This window comes from Dama dama, chromosome 33, assembly GCF_033118175.1.
Source record: "Dama dama isolate Ldn47 chromosome 33, ASM3311817v1, whole genome shotgun sequence".
Lineage (NCBI taxonomy): Eukaryota > Metazoa > Chordata > Mammalia > Artiodactyla > Cervidae > Dama > Dama dama.
Genome location: NC_083713.1, coordinates 60,024,780 through 60,045,531, shown reverse-complemented (window position 1 = coordinate 60,045,531; position 20,752 = coordinate 60,024,780).

The following is a 20,752-nucleotide window of genomic DNA, read 5'->3' as shown; positions in this document are numbered from 1 at the left end:
GGAGGAGCCTCGTCTTCCCATCTGTGTAAAAATGTTGGTTAAATTGTTGATGCCATAACAGAATATTACTTCAGCAAGTGCTTATACGGTTTGCAAAACTTCAGGAAATATCCAGAAAAAATCTGAGCTCCAGGATTCTCCCCCTCCAGTCACTGAAAATAGTGAAATAAATACAATAGCGAAAATATTGAAAATAGTGAAATAAAATAAAATCTTTATCTGAGAGACAGCTCTTCTTTAAGAAATCTAATTGTACAAAGTGATATTTAGAGATGATCATATTGAAAGTGTGTACGCTATGTTGTAAGTATTTGGACCCCTGTACTCCACTTTTACCATGCATTATCAAGCAACCTTTGATCACAGAGGCCTACTTAGGCTTTTTCCTTTCCTCAGCAAGTGCTACAATACAGTATGAGACCACCCCAATATACACCCTACCATCTGAATTAAGAGTTACTAAATTGCACCTTGTTATCAACAGTCTCTGTTAGGACTATCATATGATTCTTCTGTATTTATTATTAGCGAGGTTTTTTTTAATGCACTTTCTCTATGATGTGTGTAAAGAATCAGACCTCCAGGAACACTATGACGTGGTAATATTTTTCCTCTAAGAGTTTTTTTTTTCTCTTTTCATTTCTTTTCCTTCTTTCAGGGTTCATGACTGACTATGGCCACTGCTTTGCTCAAGTGTGTTTATTCATTCATTCTTTTATTCCTCAATGATTCATTCATTCAAAAAAATATTTACTGTGAATCTTCTTTGTGCCAGATACTGAGCTAGACAGCCCTGTCTTTATAGAGAGTCTTCCCCTAGAGAAAGAAGCAGACTTAAAGCTATTACAAAAGGTAATTATGTGCCTCCTCTTGTCACAAGCAACAGTGACCCAATGAACTGTTTCACACAAAGGGCTGGATGAATCCTGCTAGAATTATTTATAACTAATGAAAACTCCTAAAGAGGTGAAAGCTCAGTTCCACATAAGAGAATCTCTAATGGCAGAAGTCTGGTTAATGTGGCAGCAAAGAGTAAAACAGATATTTAATTTAAATCAAAAGCTCTGTGAAGAACCCCTCAAGTCCCAGCACATGGTTGACTCTTATTCTGCCAGAAACCAAGACTTTGATGTTCTTTGCACATAGTGACTGTTAAACAGGGATGCTGTCATCCCATCCCCCAAAGTGACATTCTTCCTCTTTTCCTACAAGCTGAAGACTACCAGAGTCTGTGTTATATATTAAAGATGAATAGGACTTCTTGACTGGATGAGCAAAGAAAGATCCATAACTGGAGGAACAATAGACTTTTTCATTCTAAGTTGAGATGCTTAAACATAGAAATATGGGAAATGTAATTAACTTACAAAATGTAATGTGGCAATTCAAGTTCAGTGGAATCGTGGAATTAAGTATAATCTTGCTGCACATTAGTATCACCTGGGGACCTCTTTAAACATTCCAATGCCCAGGCTCCAACCTAGACCAACTAAATGAGCATGCTTGGGATCTGAACACTGGAATTTGTTTTCCCATTTAAATCTTCCAGGAGATTCTATTGTACAGCCAGGGTGAGAACTACTGGAGCAAAGGAAGAGTATCCCAGGGACTGAAGATGAACCCTGAAGCCTTGCCCAGATTTTGATACATGGGAGAAGTAAAACTGGCAGCCTGGCATGGCGCTAGTGTGAGAAACAGTCAGATTTGAGAATGGCTCTAGGCTGGGTTGTGAAGAGAAGGCCTGACCTAAGCTAGTGCCTCTTTGTTGAGAAGGTAGAGGGTAGGGCTACTTTGGGAGTATAGGAATTCCTCTACCACAAATACCCTTGCTTTAAATTCTGCTTTAGATCTTGAAGGGTTCTTTGGATAGCTTTTTGGGAACAATGAATATTTTAATTTCAGTGAGTTGAAGTAATTCTTTTGGTGATCTCTAGAAATAAGGGAAACAGGGATTCAGAAATTAAAAATAAAAGACAAAATTTTGGCCAGAGGTATTTTTTGTTTGCTTTCCTCATGGTTCTCTCCTCAAGAAGGAAAAACACTGTGTCAAATGTTATTCGTCCTAGCTGGCCACAGGATCGTTTCTATCTCTGCCTCGAGTCTTACCCTCTGGAAGAGTATTGGTTGTCCCTGAATGCTCCTTTGGCCCCTTCCGAATAGCCTGCTTTCTTGGCCTCCTGTGTTGGACAGATTCTAAGGTGGGTCCAGCCTGCTATGCTTCCTGCCTCCTGGTATTTACACTCTTGTATAATCCTTTCCCTTGTGTGTGGGTGGGACCTGTGACTTGCTTGTAACCAACAAAATATGTCAAAAGTAAAGGATGTCACCCCCATGATTACACTGTCATTTAAGATGATGACTTGGGAGCTGGCCTACTCTAGAGACTTGTATTGCTAATATGAAGTTAGTAGTCCTGTTGGGGAAGTCCATGTGGTGAGGAACTGCAGGCAGCTTATAGGAGCTGAGGGCAGCCTCCAGCCTCTAATCAGGAAGAAGTTGGGGCTCTCAGCCCTACAACCACAAGGAAATGTGGCAACAGAGTGGCAACTCTGGCAACAGAGTGAGTTTGAAAGTACAAGATATCCCAGTAAAGACTTCAGATGAGAACTCAGCCTAGCTGACATTTTGATTGAAATCTTGTGAGACTTTAAGCAAAGGACCAAGTATAAAAGATGCCCAGACTAAAACTGTGAGATAGTAAAGGTGTGTGGTTTTAGGTTCCTAGATTTGCGACCATTTGTTGCACAACAGGAAACTATTACATCTACCTAGAAGCATAAATCAGAATGATGCTAAAGATGAGTAGAGTTGGGACCAAGTGTAAATTGTAACACTCCATCTTATCTGTAGCATTTGCTCTATGGCTGGGTCTTCTGGCTTTCAACAATTCATTTATAAAAGATTTGATCTATGAGAAGTATCACTAGCTCATAAGAGCCTCCACAAGCTGAAAAACAAGTGAGATTCAGACAATATGAGGACATTTTAAAGATTAAACGTAATTTACTTCATTATAGAAAAATGGGTCAGTGACATTCACCAATTGCTCACCAGCATGCAAGAGAGTAGTTTCACCCTGTGGATGTTGGTTTGTTATTGTAGTTACTATAATCAACATGAGAGGGGATGAAAATTCTATTGTTTGAGCCAAACTACTTCATTTTTTAAAGGCATATTTTAAAATAAATTGATCACCTGAAAAATGCAAGTGAAAAATGCCAGTTAGTCAACTCAAAATAGTATCTATCATCTGTACACACTGATTAATCCCATCTAAATTCTGGTTTTTTTTAGTCCCTAAGTGGGGTCCAACTGTTTTGTGGCCCCATGGACTGTAGCCCACCAAGCTCCTCTGTCCATAATATTTCCCAGGCAAGAATACTGGAGTGGGTTACCATTTCCTTCTCCAGGGGATCTTCTCGACCCAGGGATCAAACCTTCATCTCTTGCATTGGCAGATGGATTCTTTACCACTGAGCCATAAGGGAAGCCCCTAAATTCTGTTACCTACCTTTTAAATAAAGGAGCAAGAGAGCCCTCATATATACACACATCTTTGAAATGATGATAGAGTCCAGCTGTATGTGTTTCCCTTGCAGGAAATAAGTGGCAGTCCTGGATAGCATATGACATTGCTTAACACAAATCAAATATGGAGTCTGGGAAAGGGAGCTCTTAGAAAACACACCAAATGCAAGAAAGCATGATACCTTTACCTAGTATTCTCCATGTCGAGCACTTCAGGAGTATTAACTTTTCTTCAATTACCACTTTCCAGGACAGTCCAGAGTTGAACATAATTTATTACCGAGGAAAGCTGGAGACATTGTGATCTAGAGTTATATACCTGTAGTGATGATGACATAGCTAGCAATCGTAACTGATGGCTTGTATATAGCTTTGTAACTGTGCCCACCTTAATGACCTTTGAAATGTAAGGCTGAGATATTACATTCTTTATTTTTATTTGGAGAGAGGGAGAGAATGAGAAATAGAAACAGGGAAGAGAGAGAGAAAGCCCAGATGACAAGATGAAAATAGAGGCTTCACACTGTCTTCCCTAGGGACTTATCACCACCCTGCCCCATTTTATTAACACCTGTATAAATGTGGGGACTTCCCTGCTAGCTCAGCTGGTAAAGAATCCTCCTGCAATGCAGGAGACCCCGGTGCAATTTCCGGGTCAGGAAGATCCCCTGGAGAAGGGATAGTCTACCCACTCCAGTATTATTGGGCTTCCCTGGTGGCGAGGACAGTAAAGAATCCACCTACAATGCGGGAGACATGGATTTGATCCCTGGGTTGGGAAGATCTTCTGGAGGAGGGCATGGCAACCCATTCTAGTGTTCTTGCCTAGAGAATTTCCATGGACAGAGGAGCCTGGCAGGTTACAGTCCGTGGGTTGCAGAGTCAGACATGACTGAGCAACTAAACACAGCATAGCACATATATGAGGAGACAGAGCATTTGCCTATCCACCCAGGGACACCAAGGAGAAGGAAGAAAGTAATCAGCTTTTGTTGAGAAACTCCTGATTCTTTACATCAGTCCTCCTTCACTAAGTAAAGTTTTGGGTTGGCCAAAAAGTGTCTCTGGTTAGTGAATACATTGTTCAATAAAGTTCTTGGTGAATATGATAAGTATCTTTTATTTTTACTTAAAGTCAAATGACTTCTTGGTCAACCCACTACAAGCACTAAGTTTTTAGAATCTTGGAGCACCAGAATTGATTCTTTGAGGGAGAAACCAGGACCCAAAAAGGTTACACGTCTTGTCTGGTAAGAATTGTCAGTAGTAGCAGATACCTATGTTCCTCAAGATTTTACTCTCTTCTAGCCACATCACACGTGTGATCTTTAATGCTTCCAAGAAGCTTCATGCATATAAGGAAACCGAGGCTCAGAGAGTTAAGGTTCTTGCTCATAGCCTCACAATTAATAAACAGAATATGTAGGATCTTTAGATCTGTTTAATTCTAAAGCCCTATAGTCCTTCCATTAAACTGGGCCACTTGAGAATCCAGGTTTTTTTTTTAATTCCCAGCTATAGCAACTTTCTTATCAATGAGTCTGAGCCTAGATTTCTAGGTCAAAGGGAAAGTCAAAATTGGTCTTTATAAGGATTTATCTAGAGATTGACTCTTTTACACAAATAGCTAGAGCTCAGACTTGTGAGAAGACAGGACAGCCTCTCCTTTGTGGAGGAGTCTCTCTGTATGTGTGTGCATATGTCTATATTCACTTATGAGCACATGGTCCCACTACAAGAGGTGCATCAAAAGTTGTATGCTCTCTCTGATGTTTCTGCACAGTGACATATTTTTATTTTTTGGCATTTATTTGAAATGCAGCTTTTCATTGGCTCCACATATAGGCTTTCATTCACATCATTAAAGTCCCCTGTTAGACTTTATGCACGGTGACCAGCATAAGCCATTTCAATTCTGGCTTGACTGTGCTCCACTAGGGCATCAGTCTGCCATGGAGTCTGAGCTTCCTTGCTGTTTCCCCCCAGGAAAGGCAGTGGAAGCTCACAGGCACTGAAAAACCCCATCAAAGCCACCAGACTCTGGGTGGAGCCGGAGTACAATGTGGCACGGTTCATACTGACACGACAAATGGAAGTTTTCCTTGGGGGTTCAAGAACAGAAGGTGCAGACAGACACAACAGTCTCTCAGCCATGCTTTAATGAGCCAGGGACCTTGGCTGGCCGGATGCTCAGTAGCAGGATGTCTGTGAAGTGAGAAGACAAGCAAAGGATGCTCAGGCCTTGCTCAGGCTGCACTTGCACAGGTGTCTCCAAACGGAGGGGACCATGACTCATGACTCTTGAGCTAAGTTGACACTGCTGCCATCCCCCCTGGAAATCAATTTGTGGGCAGAGATCTAGGCTGTTTATAAAACTGACATAAGCAGCAGCTTCAACCTCAGGAGGCTTCACAGGGATAGATAAAGAGGAGGATTACAGAAGCTAAAGCTTTTGTTTAAAGAGAGATTACAAAGCATTTAGTTCGGATCAAGTCTGCCTGAAGCTTTGTTAAAATGTGCCCCTTTTCTCTGCTCTATCATGAGTTTTACTTTGTTTTTTTTTCCATTAGTTTTTATTAGTTGGAGGCTAATTACTTTACAATATTGTAGTGGTTTTTGTCATACATTGACATGAATCAGCCATGGATTTACATGTATTCCCCATCCCGATCCCCCCTCCCACCGCCCTCTCTACCCGATTCCTCTGGGTCTTCCCAGTGCACCAGGCCCGAGAACTTGCCTCATGCATCCAGCCTGGGCTGGTGATCTGTTTCACCAGATAATATACATTTCACCCTAGATAATATACATGTTTCAATGCTGTTCTCTCGAAACATCCCACCCTTGCCTTCTCCCACAGAGTCCAAGATTCTGTTCTGTACATCTGTGTCTTTTTCTGTTTTGCATATAGGGTTATCGTTACCATCTTTCTAAATTCCATATATATGCGTTAGTATACTGTATTGGTCTTTATCTTTCTGGCTTACTTCACTCTGTATAATGGGCTCCAGTTTCATCCATCTCATTAAAACTGATTCAAATGAATTCTTTTTAATGGCTGAGTAATATTCCATGGTGTATATGTACCACAGCTTCCTTATCCATTCGTCTGCTGATGGGCATCTAGGTTGCTTCCATGCCCCCCCACCCAATGTTTATAATAGCCATGAGTTTTACTCTTAAACTTAGTGCTCAAATGTGAGCATGGAGCTCAGGCTTTATTTGGGACAACTGCAGATGAGGTCATTGGTCTCTCTCCTTTCTGGTAATGTGAATTCAGAAAACATGAGGATTAGAAGAGATTCTAATCATTTGCCCAACGTTAAGTTTTTCTAGTAACAAGGGTGAATGATTTCTAAGTACTTGAATGTGAAAAGGAAATCATGCAACAGATTTTCATAAAGTCATGGTTACTGCTTTCAAAATTGTCCAAAATATCACCTGCCCAGGTTGGGAGAGGAAAAAAATATAGGTTTAAAAACAATCAATCTGTTTCCTCCTTCTGAGACTGAAATGGACTGACTACATGGTTGATCCAAAAGCCTACCTATTCAGGAGGTGACTTTAAAAAATGGATTGACTAAAACTCAGCCAATTTGTCAATTATTTTTGTAGAATTGGCCTTTGTTCAGCTGGGGATCACTCCTGATCTTCTCTATGTCAGGGAGGTTTTCTGCTTCAGTGAATCCTTCCTTTTCTTTGGGAAGTAAAATCTAGAGAAAAATGATAGAATTCCAATGGAACCATATACAAAATTAGCACCTGGTGAGTCTTCAGGAGGTTCAGCTGAAAAATTGAGAGCAGATGGTCCTAGAGGAGATGCTTCTGTTGCTTCTGCATTTCAAGACCCCCTGAATGGAGGCCTGAACAGTCAACAAAGCTGTACATCATGCTGATTGCATTACTGTACCTTAGTGGCTTGGGGGAAAATAAGTTTTCATAGAAAGTGTCCCCAGATGCTGTAGATTCCACAGCAGCACAGACACCTAGGTCAGTGTGATTTTTGGAGTCTCTTTGGAAAACATTATCCTTAATGGGCCGAAAGAAATGCCCAATATTCTGTGTTTTCATTATGAATGAGATAGGGTTTGGCCAACAGTTTTTATTCAAATGGTATTTGTTTGTGCCATCTACATACTAGGCACTGGTGGCAGATGGAGAATATAAAGGCACAATACCTCTCTTCCCCTGAATCTCATGAAATAATAAAGTGGTAGTTAACAAAGGATGGGAGAGGGGTAGTTCCCAGCCCAATATCTGAGGGCACCTCATAGGAACTTGTTAGAAAGGCCATTTCTCAGTCCTGACCCTAGACCTACTGAACCGGGAACTATGATAGACAGACACATCAGCGTGGTTGTAAAAGCTCCCAGTCAATCTGGTGCAGGTGGCACTGAAACGGAGAAACCAGATATTGAATTAATAATCATACTGTTGACAATATACAACAAGCAAGAAGGAAAACCTACTGTGGGAACTGATAAAAAAGTAAACATACAGACAGCATGGTATAAGTGTTCATTTTAAAGGCATGGGGTCACTGGGAGCTGCAAGTAGAACCAACGCCTTCCATGGAAGCAAAACTTCCCTATCATGGTATGCATTTTCTTCAGTAAGTAAAATCTGTGACGTATAGTCCTTCAATGCTATATGGCATTTCCTTCCACTCCAGGTTCACATCACAGCCTCAGGACCCACTGACAGGGCGACACTAGTTACAAGGAAGCAATGAAATGTTGAGCCCATGCCAGGGCCTGGTGAGAAGCTATCCAGACATCTCTCATCCAGATCAGGGATGTGGAGCATGTGCAGACCTCCACCAGGCCCTCAATAGCAGAAGTCCCGCCATACTTACTGTCATGTTCTGAAGTCTGCGTCGTGGGTTCTGTGTGTTATACAGTCTGGGCTTTACTAATAAGTGATTTAAGAAAGATCGCTTGATAGGAGGTGATGGAAGCACTTGCCTTCGCATCTAAAACACTGGTTCTCAACCTACAAATAAAGATCACTCAGGGAGCTTTTAAAAAGTACCTAAGCCAGGGACTGAACCCCAGAGATTCAACAAATCTAAGGAAGAGCCCAGGCATCATTATTTTTAAAGAGATCTTCAGGAGAATCTCACATGCACCTGTGTTTGAAAAGCCCCACCCTTGCAACTCAAAGCACGGTTCATGGGCCAGATGCATCACGTCATCAGGAAGCTTGTTAGAACTGCAGAATCTCAGGCCCCAGCCTAAACCTACTGAACCAGAATTAGCATTTTCACAAGACCCTTAGTTGATTGCTGTGTGCGCTAAAGTGTGCAGTTCTGGTCCGAAAGGTTTGTGATTGACTCCTCTCTGGCGAGGTATCTGTTCCCCTAACATGAAATCATAGCACACGTATTCTCCAGTACAGCCTGAATGTGATTCGGTATGCCTCATGGAGCTGTAGTTTGTTCTGAAACATGCACTTCTTGTGGGTTAATTCCTGAGATGAGTTCTCTGAGCACATGGAAACTTTCACATCAGAAGATGCTTGTTTGGTTTACGGAATATATAGTGACACGGTCTCATGACCCTGTGGGTAGTCATTTTGTCTGTTTGCTTCTTTGGCCGGGCCACAGGGCCTGTGGGATCTTAGTTCCCCCCCGCCAGAGACTGAACTTGCACCCCGTGCACTGGAAGCAGGGGTCTTGACCACTGGACCACCAGGGAAATACCTGGGGGTGATTTTAAGAGCAAATTGGAAAGTGTCTCTACAAACCTCACGAACAACTTGTAATCCAAGGAACACTCTACCTGGTAGTATGCTCTGTTGTATAAACAATAAGGTACTGTCTGAGGCTAAGTCAGTGATTTCAATGAGTTTTAGTCATGCCTATCTTCACAGTAACTGTACAAGTAAAGTATTACTGCGACCATTTTTGCAGAAGGCAATTGAAGTCCGAAGGGTTAGATTGCCTAAAGTCATTCAACTAATAAATAGCTAAACGATAATTCAAACTAAGTCCCAGAGACAGCAAAAACCAAGATCCTTTCATTATTCTTACTTGATGGCTTTAATCCTGAAAGCTTTAGTACAGCACCACTCCTCTCCTTTATACAGCCTCTAGAAGGTATAAATCATTCACTTCTCTTAGTATGAATAAATGATAATTGACTGTAACTTTTCAAAACTGTCGTCCTTCATCAAGTGCCAAAATGCCAAATAGTCTGTATTTAGTCCCAACACGGCCTTCATCTAATCAAAGTGCTTATTTTGGGAGCAGTCACTTTTGAGTGTTAACAACCTATAGACAAATTTGATGGGATTTGGCTTATTTTGGAATCAGATAAAAAGCACCTGTATGCCATTTCTGGTTTTTTCCTTAGTGCTACCAAATTAATTCAATTATAGCCCATGTCAGGCAGCAGAACACTGAACTGTGGATGGCTGCATCTTTTTATAAATTAAAGGCACGATTTTAGAGTTTCTCATTACTCCGGACTTGATGTATACATGAAGAAAGCAGCAAAGTTAAAGTAATAAAGCCTGTCTTAAAAAGGCGTTTAGTCACCGTAGTTCTCGTTGGTGGAAATGACCTTGACTGCATCTTTCATGCACCCTCGCATTTGGCTTAGGATGCATAATTCATATAGCAATCAATTAGCTGACTGTAGAGCCTACAACAAGAGGGAATATTTCAAATAAATCACTGCTGGCTAAATCTCTGGGACAATTAATAAAGTAGGAAATCTGTGGACATCAATTTGGAGGCAACACAGGTTCATCAAAAGCAAATCAGTTTCCTCCACCTCTTGGAAAGAAATTGCACACAAAGAAAACACCAGATATCATTTAATCACTATTTCTTAGGAAGGGCTTGATGAAGATAATATTATTTGTTGTTTTTATGAATGTGAACAAGTGCCTAACATAAGTGGCTCATTTATTTGGCTTAGGGCACTCAATCAACAATGTCATTCTATGAATTCAAATATAGCAATCAAATATGTATTCCTGCTTTTGAAGCATCTATAATCTAGCACAGGGGGCCTCCAAATGAGACCTCTGGTAGGTCATGTGGGTCCATAAGGTGGCCTGTAGTCTCTTTTAAAATGCAAATCATCTTAGCATGCATTAGTTGAGCTTCAAATGCTGTATTAATTAATTATTCCATGTATGTCACATGTACTCTAGCACACTTCAATTTGCCTGTGCCTCTTAGAAGTAAAGAAAGCCTACTTTTGGTATGTGTGCAAGATAAAGCTATTCTTTTCTGTTTTTTAATATATATATTGTTCAAAAATAATTTTAAACCATGTTAAGAGTACAGAAACACCTTTTTCAATATTTGTTATAGAGTTTTGGTTTGCAGTTACCTTGAGGTTTTTGTGTAGCAGTATATATACATATGTGATTGTTTTAAGTTGCTGACCTCTTAATTTCAAATGCATTTTGAATACACTGCATTTGTACTTCCCTCCCCTCACAGTTACTGTGTATGACATTTTATATTTGTTTTGTGTATCTCTTATCTTAATGAGGATACAGATGATTTTTACTCCTTTTGTCTTTTTACCTCCATACTAGCTTTGTTTATGATTTCCTACCTTTAATGTGTGTTTGCCTTTACTGGTAAGTTTTTTCATTCTGCTATTTTCTTAGTTCTAGTTGTGGGTCTTTTCTTTTTCACCTAGAGAAGTGCCTTTAACATTTGTTCCCAAGCTGGTTTGATGGTGGTGAACTCTTTTAGCTTTTGCATGTCTGTAAAGCTTTTGATTTCTCCATCAAATCAGAATGAGAACCTTGCTGGGCAGAGTATTCTTGGTTGCAATATTTTCTCTTTCATCACTTTACATTTATTGTACCACTCCCTCCTGGCCTGCAAAGTTTCTGCTTAAAACTCAGCTAATTGTCTTATGGGAGTTCCTTTATTTGTTATTTGTTGCTTTTCTCTTGCTGTTGTTAGTATTTTCTCTTTAATTTTTGTCATTTTGATTACAATGCGTCTTTGTATGTTTCTCTTTGGGTTGATCCTGCATGGGACTTCCTAGGCTTTCTGGATTTAAGAGACTATTCCCTTTTCCAGGTTAGGGAGAGTTTCAGCAAACTGTCTCTTCAAATATTTTTTCAGGCCCTTCCTCTCTCTTCTCTTTCTGGGACCTCTATAATGTGAATATTAGTGCACTTGAGTTGTCCCAGGGGTCTCTTACAATGTCCTCATTTAATTCTTTTTTTTTCCTATTCTACTGTAGTGATTTCCACTACTCTGCCTTTCTGCTCACTGATCCATTCTTCTGAATCATTTAGTCTACTACTGATTCCATCCAGAATATTTTTTTACTTCAGTTATTGTGTTCTTCATTTTCTGTTTGGTTGTTCTTTTTTAAAATTAGTTTATTAATCAGCTATGCTGGGTCTTTGTTGCTGTGCAGGCTTTCTCTATTTGAGGTGAGGAGGGGCTACTCTCTAGCTGTGGTATGTAGACTTCTCACTGCGGTAGCTTCTTTTGTTGTGATGCACAGGCTCTCGGGAGCATGGGCTTCGGTCGTTGCAGCTTCTGGGCTCTAGAGCACAGGCTCAGTAGTCGTGGCACACAGGCTTAGTTGCTCCATGGTATGTGGGATCTTCCTAGACCAGGGATAGAACTTGTGTCTACTACATTGGCAGGCAAATTACCATAGGCTGCTAGGGAAGCCCTGGGTGCTCTTTATATCTTCTCTTTATTAAAATCTTCTAACTTCTCACTCTATGTATTCATTTTCATCCCGGTTCCCTGGTTATCTTTATGATCACTACTCTGAACTCCTTCTCGGGTAGACTGCCTATCTCCACTTTACTTAGTTCTCGTTCTGGGGTTTTATCTTGTTCCTTTCGCTGAAACATATTCTTCTGCTGCCTCATTTTGTCTAGCTTTCTGTTTGTATTTTTATGTATGTGGTACATTAGTTAGGTTTCTCAGCCTTGGAGAGGTGGCCCTCTGTAGGAGGCGTCCTATGCATCCCAGCAGTGCTCTGCCCTCTTGTCACCCGAGCTCTATGCTCTAGGGTTCCCCCTAAGAGGGCTACCTGGGTCCTTCTGTTGTGGTGGGCTGACTATGTGGGCAGTCTGGCAGGCCCCTAGTCTGGTGAGTTGCCGGGCCCTGCCTTGCGCCGATGCTTCTGGCTGATGTTTAACAGGGTCTGGTCACAAGGTGGCGGGTTGCAGAATCCTAGGGAGGCCAGGGGCTAGTGCTGGCTCAGAGATGAGTAGAGTCAGGGCAGACTCTGGGGCTGTTGTTCTACTCACTAGCTGCTGAAGCCAGTCCAGGGGTTAGTGCCAGACTACAGAGTCCTGGAGCCTGACTGCAGGGCCCAGAGACCCCAGGGCTCATTTCAGATCACTGCACAGGGGAGAGGGGGTGGGTTCCTGACACTGCTGGGTATGGGGTCTGGGTGTCTCACAGGGTGTTTTGACTTGCTGATTGGCCTGAGGTGTCCCAGCACTGTCCTTGCAGGCTGCTGGATGGGGTGAGACCTTGGAGCTAAGGATCCAAAATGTCAGCTGCCATAGCAGCAGTGTTCACGTGGCTGAAAGCTCCCCAATATGTCCAACGCCAGTGTCTATGTCCCCAGGGTGACATGTGGCCTCCCCTCCTGCCCTTGCTCCAGGAGACTCTCCAAGACCAGCAGGTAGGCCCAGCCCAGGCTCCTATCAAATTACTCCTTTTGCTCTGGGTTCCAGGGCATGTGAGATTTTGTGTGCACCCTTTAAGAGTGAAGTCTCTATTTACCCCAGTCCTCAGGGGCTCCTACAATTAAGCCCTGCTGGACTTCGAAGCCAAATGCTCTGGGGTTTCATCTTCCTGGGGAGCTTGATATGGGGCTCAGAACTCATGCTCCTGTGGGAGAACGTCTGTAGTAATTTTTCTCCCTTTTGTGGGTTACACATCCAGAGGGTATGGGGTTTGATTCTATTGCAAATCCACCTTTCCTACCTCTCTCATTGTAGCTCCTTCTTTATGTTTTTACCCATAGAATATCTTTGCTGGTAAGTTCCAGTCTTTTCCACCCATGGTTGCTCTGCAGACAGTTGTGATTTTAGTGTGCTCATGAGAGGAGGTAAACTCTATTACCTGCAATCTCCAGAAACACCTTTTTTAATGACTGACTGCCCAGACAAGAGTCACATATATGCTACTTTTATTAAATGATAAATGACATCAAACATGGTAGCCTTAATATATAGGTCCATGGATATAATTTGACTTCATATTATAATTACCTGGAGAATATTTTTAAGCTCACTATACTTATGGGCCATCTCTTATACACTGGAAGTGATAAATAGATTCAAAGGATTAGATCTGATAGACAGAGTGCCTGAAGAACTATGGACAGAAGTTCATAACATTGTACAGGAGGTGGTGATCAAAACCATCCCCAAGAAAATTAAATGCAAAAAGGCAAATTAGTTGTTTGAGGAGGCCTTACAAATAGCTGAGAAAAGAAGAGAAACAAAAGGCAAGGGAGAAAAGGAGAGACATACCCATCTGAATGCAGAGTTCCAGAGAATAGCAGGAAGAGATAAGCTGTCTTGGATGAACACTGCAGAAGAATAGAGGAAACAATAGCATGGGAAAGACTAGAGATCTCTTCAAGAAAATCAGAGATACCAAGGGAACCTTTCATGCAAAGATGGGCACAATAAAGGACAGAAATGTAGACCTAAAAGAAGCAGAAGATACTAAGAAGAGATGGCAAGAATACACACAGGAACTATACAAAAAAGATCTTAATGACCTGGATAACCAAGATGGTGTGATCACTCACCTAGAGCCAGACATCCTGGAGCTTGAAGTCAAGTGGGCCTTAGGAAGCATCACTACGAACAAAGCTAATGGAGGTGATGGAATTCCAGTTGAGCTATTTCAAATCCTAAAAGATAATGCTGTGAAAGTGCTGCACTCAATATGCCAGCAAATTTGGAAAACTCAGCAGTGGCCACAGGACTGGAAAAGGTCAGTTTTCATTCCAATACCAAAGAAGGGAAATGCCAAAGAATGTTCAAACTACCACACAATTGCACTCATTTCACATGTTAGCAAAATAGTGCTCAAAATCCTTCAAGCTAGGTAGGCTTCAGCAGAATGTGAATTGAGAAACTGCAGATGTACAAGGTGAATTTAGAAAAGGCAGAGGAACCAGAGATCATGTTACCAACACCTGTTATATCACAGAAAAAGTTAGAGAATTCCAGAAAAACATCTACTTCTGCTTCATTGATTACACTAAAGCCTTTGACTGTGTAGATTACAACAAATTGTGGAAAATTCTTAAAGAGATGGGAATACTGACCACCTTACCTGCCTCCTGAGAAACATGTATGCAGGTCAAGAAGCAATAGCTAGAACAGGACATGGAACCATGGATTGGTTCCAAATTGGGAAAGGAGTATGTCAAGGCTGCATGTATCCCTGCTTCAGTTCAGTTCAGTCAATTAGTCATGTCCAACTCTGCGACCCCATAGACTGCAGCACACCAGGCTTCCCTGTCTATCACCAACTCCTAGAGCTTGCTCAAACTCATGTCCATCGGGCTGGTGATGACATCCAACCATCTTATCATCTGTCATCCCCGTCTCCTCCCACTTTCAATCTTTCCCAGCATCAGGGTCTTTTCCATTGAGTCAGTTATTTGCATCAGGTGGCCAAAGTATTGGAGCTTAAGCTTTAGCATCAGTCCTTCCAATGAATATTCAGGATTGAGGTCCATATAGTCAAAGCTATGGTTTTTCCAGTAGTCATGTATGGATGTGAGAGTTGGACCATAAAGAAAGCTGAGCGCTGAAGAACTGATGCTTTTGAACTGTGCTGGTGGAGAAGACTCTTGAGAGGCCCTTGGACTGCAAGAGATCAAGCCAGTCAATCCTAAAGGAAATTGGTCCTGAATATTCTTTGGAAGGACTGATGCAGAAGCTGAAGCTCCAATACTTTGGTCACCTTGCTTATTTAACTTATATGCAGAAGACATGATGCAAAATGCCCAGCTGGATGAAGCACAAGTTGGAATCAAGATTGCAGGGAGAAATATCAATAACCAGATATGCAGATGACACCACTCTTATGGCAGAAAGCAAAGAGGAACTAAAGAGCCTCTTGATAAAGCTGAAAGAGGAGAGTGATAAAACTCAGCATTCAAAAACCTAAGACCATGGCATCCACTCCCATCACTTCATGGCAAATAGATGGAGAAACAATAGAAATAGGGTCAGACTTTATTTTCTTGGGCTCCAAAATCACTGTGGATGCTGACTGCAGCCATGAAGTTAAAAGACGCTTGTTCCTTGGGAGAAAAGCTACAAGAAACCTAGACAGTCTATTAAAAAGCAGCAACATTACTTTGCCGACTAAGGTCCATCTAGTCAAAGGTATGGTTTTTCTAGTGTACGAATGTGAAAGCTGGACAATAAAAAAAGCTGAGCACTGTAGAATTAATGCCTTTGAACTGAGATGCTAAAGAAGAGTCTTGAGAGTCCTTTGGACAGTGCAGAGATCAAACCAGTCAATCCCAAAGGAAATCGACCCTGAATATTCATTGGAAGGACTGTTGTTGAAACTGAAGCTCCAATACTTTGGCCACCTGATGTGAAGCTGACTCATTGGAAAAGACCCTGATACTGGGAAAGATTGATGATAGGAGGAGAAGGGGACAATAGAGGATGAGATGGTTGGATGGCATCACCGACTCAATGGACATGAATTTGAGCAAACTCTGGGAGATGATGATGGACAGGGAAGCCTGGCATGCTGCAGTCCATGGGGTCACAAAGAGTTGGACATGACTGAGTGACTGAAAAACGGCAACAACCGTCTCTTGAAAATACTGATTCAATTCCTCTAGTCTAAGGCCTAGCAACAGCATTTTTAAAAACTCCTGCATTGACTTGAATGTTCAGGCAAGCTTGGGAACACATTTATTGATAGTATTGTATGTGGCAGTGTGACTCAGACTTGAAGCTGCACACAAAACAGCTGGGGCATCTTGTTCACCCTCAGGTTTTGATTCTGTAGGTTTAGGGTTGGGACTGAGATGCTACACATCTAACAGGCTCACAGGTGATGCTGACTTTGCTGGTGCTCCTACCACCACTGGAGCTGTAGGAGGTGGGACAGTAGTTCTCACACCTGCCTGCCCATTGGAATCAACTGGAGGTTTTTAAAAATCCTGCTGCTGAGGAATCACCCCCAAAATTCTAAAGTAATTTTTGTGGTGTGCAGTGTGTGCATCTGATTTTTATTGCTGTTGCTGTTTACTTGGTTTTGTTTTGTTTTGTTTTTTTAAGCTTCCCAAATGATTCTAGTGTATGCAAAGTTTAAGAGTTACTCGTGTAGATGAGTGATTCTCAAGCTTCTTCAACCTTTAGACATTGCAGAGGAGTTTTAAAAATATACTAATTCTCCAGACCCAGACTAGGCTAATCAATGTGTTACCCCCTTAGCACTTTTAGTGGGTAGGACTGGAATAAAGTTATTTTAAAAGCATGGCTTACAATTCTTATGAAGAGTCATGTTTGAGAACCTCTGGTATAGATGAGGCTAGGAAGTATGTTAGAGCTCAGGCTTTGAAGAAAAGTCAAAGCAACCTTCTATCTCCTCCTATGCTATTTTCCAACATGTTCACAATAGCAATCAAACTATAAAATGAAGAAAAAAAATACAGTCAAACAAGACATAGAAGGAGATTTAAATAAATAGAAAGAACACACAATACTTCTGGATTATTAATTTCCTTGTCTGACTAAATTATCTTTAATTTCAAAGTCAGTATAGAATAACTTTTTAAATAATGGAAATGCAAAACTATACAACTAAAGGAAATAAGCAAGACTAGAAAAAAAATTTTTGAATGAGGAAAATGTGGGGAATAATCTTTCAGATATCAAAACATGTCATAAGATCATAATGATTAAAAATATTCCAGGGAATTCCCTGGCACTCCAGCGGTTAAGACTCGTGTTTTCACTGTGGAGGCCTGGGTTTTATCCTGGGTCAGGGAACTAAGATCCCATAAGCAACAGCATGGCCAAAAAAAAAAAATTCCAATTTGGGCAGAAGAATAGAAAATGAAACAGCAAAAGCAAAAAATGGACCTATATACTATATTAAAAATTTTCTAAAGGTAAAAGTGTCATGATTAATCAACAGGGAAATTATTAGCTATTTAAAAAAACAGAGTTGAGACATTTTGAAAATAATAAAATTGGATGTCTATCCCCCATTTCATACATGAAAATAAGTTCCAGAAGGAGTAAAAGCTTAAGGGAAAAAAGAACAGAATTGCTTTAACCTTGATATAAGGAGAGACTTCTCAAAAAAAAATCTAAAACATACTGAAAAAAGTTGACATATCTGGATGCACACACATACTTTTGTTCCCTGAAATAAAACAAAAACAAAGATTTTTAAAGACAATCAAGGTTCCAAATAGTCAGGAGACTGAACACATACATATATAAATGCACTATGTCCTGAAACCTCATGGAGTATCATAAAGATATGTGAAAGTGAAAGTTGCTCAGTCATGTCCGACTCTGAGACGCCATGGACTATTCAGTCCATGGGATTCTCCAGGCCAGAATACTAAAGTAGGTAGCCTTTCCCTTTTTCAGGGGATCTTCCCAACCCAGGGATCGAACCCAGGTCTCCCGCATTGCAGGTGGATTTTTTTACCAGCTGAGCCACAAGGGAAGCCCCATAAAGATATATTTTAACATATTTAATTTCATAAGGATGAGAAGGGTGAGAGAGAAGGGGGACTAGCAATACAGTTTTTCAGTCTAGAAAACAGGAGAATGTGTGAGAGAACTGAAACAGAAACCAAAAACAAAAATGCCAACACAGAAAACTGGTTGCTTAACTTGAGAGCTAAAAATTAAGGCAGTGTTTTAAATGACATGATTTCCAAAGTCTCGGGAATTAGTGGTGCCAGGTCCTTCCAAACATGGAGGTGAATGAGAGGGGACTAAAATAAGAACTGCTCCAAAGTTCCCCAAGGAGCAGAAGCAGATCCCCTTTTCACTTTCCCTTATCCCCACCCCAGCAGAGGGCTGGAAGTTTGTTTTGTCTTGAACAGAGGGTCTCTGAGTCACCACACATGCTAAGGCAGAGTGCTGAGAATGCAGCTGAAAAGGGATGAATTTATTGAAGGCTGACATCCCCTTGGCTCTCTTCATTTTTTATCAGCTCCTGGAATGTTGGCAGCCAAGACTTTATCCTTCAGGCAGGAGACTGGATAGATCTTTCCTGGGGAATGTCACCAGTATAAGAGAAAAGTCCTAAAGAGATCAATGTTAGGGGCCCTTCAATAAAGCAGCCAAACCATAGGGACTTCCCTGGTGGTCTGGTGCTTAGGCCTCTGAGCTTCCACTGCAGGGGCACAGGTTATATCCCTGTTCCTACATTCAGGGAGAAAAAAAAAGGCTAAATCACATTTTCCTTCAGTGAGTCCCACAATCAGAGACCCACCCTCCCATTTAAAACTTCCTACAGCTTTCCCCCCACCAACTCTTAAATACAGCTATCAATCAAGGGTTACAAAACAGTGGAGGAAGACTTTGATAGGAAAAAGAAAGACTGAAATGAAAGAACTGATCAAAACAAGTGGGAAGCAATAGAACACACAAAGCTGAAAATGTAAACAAACTGCTGTCAGTATTCTCGGAGATGGATACATCAAAAGCAGAAGCAAGGAAAGCAAAAACATGTAAATGGGACCACACCAAACATTGCTATGTAGCAAAAAAAACAACCTGACAAAGAAAAAAGACACCCTAGGGAATGACAGGAAAGTTTTGCAAACCATACATCTCATAAGGGGTTATTGTCTTGTAAGCAACTTCTACAACTCAACAGTAAAAAAACAAAAACAAATAACTCATTTAAAAAAAGGTCAAAAGACCGCAATAGACATTTTCACCCAAAAGACAAACTAGTGGCCAATAGGCATTTGAAAGGATGTCTACCATACTAATCATTAAGAGAGTGTAAATCAAAACTACAGTGAAATATCAGCTTATACCTGCCTAGCATGGCCATTATCAAAAAAATGAAAAAAATGCAAGTGCTGGCAGGATGTGGAGAAATTGGAATCCTGGTGTACTGTTGGTACAAATGTAAAACAGTATGGCCACTATGGAAAACAACATGGAGCTACCCTAAGAAATGAGAAATAGAAAAACTACCACGTGGTCCAGCAGTTCCACTTTTGGATATTTGTTCAAAAGAACAGGAAACCGGATCTTGACTAGATATGAAACAGAGAGACAGACTATGGAAAAGGTGAATGAGACTAATCCTCAGGATCCTTCTTATTAATGAAACTGCAAAAATAATCAGATCAAACTGAGAGTTCCCAGGCTGCTTTTCACAAAACTTGTATATCTAATAGGTAGATAAACAATAAAGACAGAAAAGAATTCAGACAAACAGATTAAAGCAGGAGGTTCCCCTAGTTTGCCACGTGGATGAAACAAATTCTGACATCTTGAATGTTTCTACCAACAGTTTGCTTTGCTCTTCTGAGACCCTCCCTCCCTCTTTCTTGAGGACAGTTGGGGGGCGGTGAAGGAAGTGAAGTAGTTAAAGAAAAACTGTCAGTGCCCCTGCTGCCCCACTCCATGAAATATCTGAACTCAGAACATTCCAGCACAGGCCACTTTCCCGTGAGAGCAATATGTATCAAAATGGAAAATACATGATGCCTTGTTGTTGACAGTCGTTCCTCTTTTGGGGCCCCAGAGACTTTACTATCTGATGCAGTGTTCCACAATAAGGGTCAGAATGAATGAAAGGTCCACTTTCTTTTGTCTGTTTGTAAAGCAAAAGAGTGACTGTGAAAGTGAACATGGAAGGGAGAGGCTGCAGGATGCATCACCTGCAGACACCTTCTTGATGCAGATCATTCACAGGAAAAAAACGTCCATGTGGATGTTGCAGATCTGGAAACTTTAAAATTATTGGTGTGCTTGGCACATCTTCATGCAGATCCAAGGTTATGTGTGTTTCAATCTGCAGGGCTGCTGGCATAGGGGAAATTCAATAGTAAAGGCTTTTAGGTCCCACAAGCGCAGAAGAGGACTCAAGACTGCAAAGAGCCAGGGGAGATACATCTGGGAGTTGGCAGTTTCAAAGCCAAATCAATGTTCATGGGCCCTTATTAAGAAAGTTGGTCTTCGTTCTGAGAACAGTGGGATTCTTGAAGTAAATATAGGTAGAACAAGG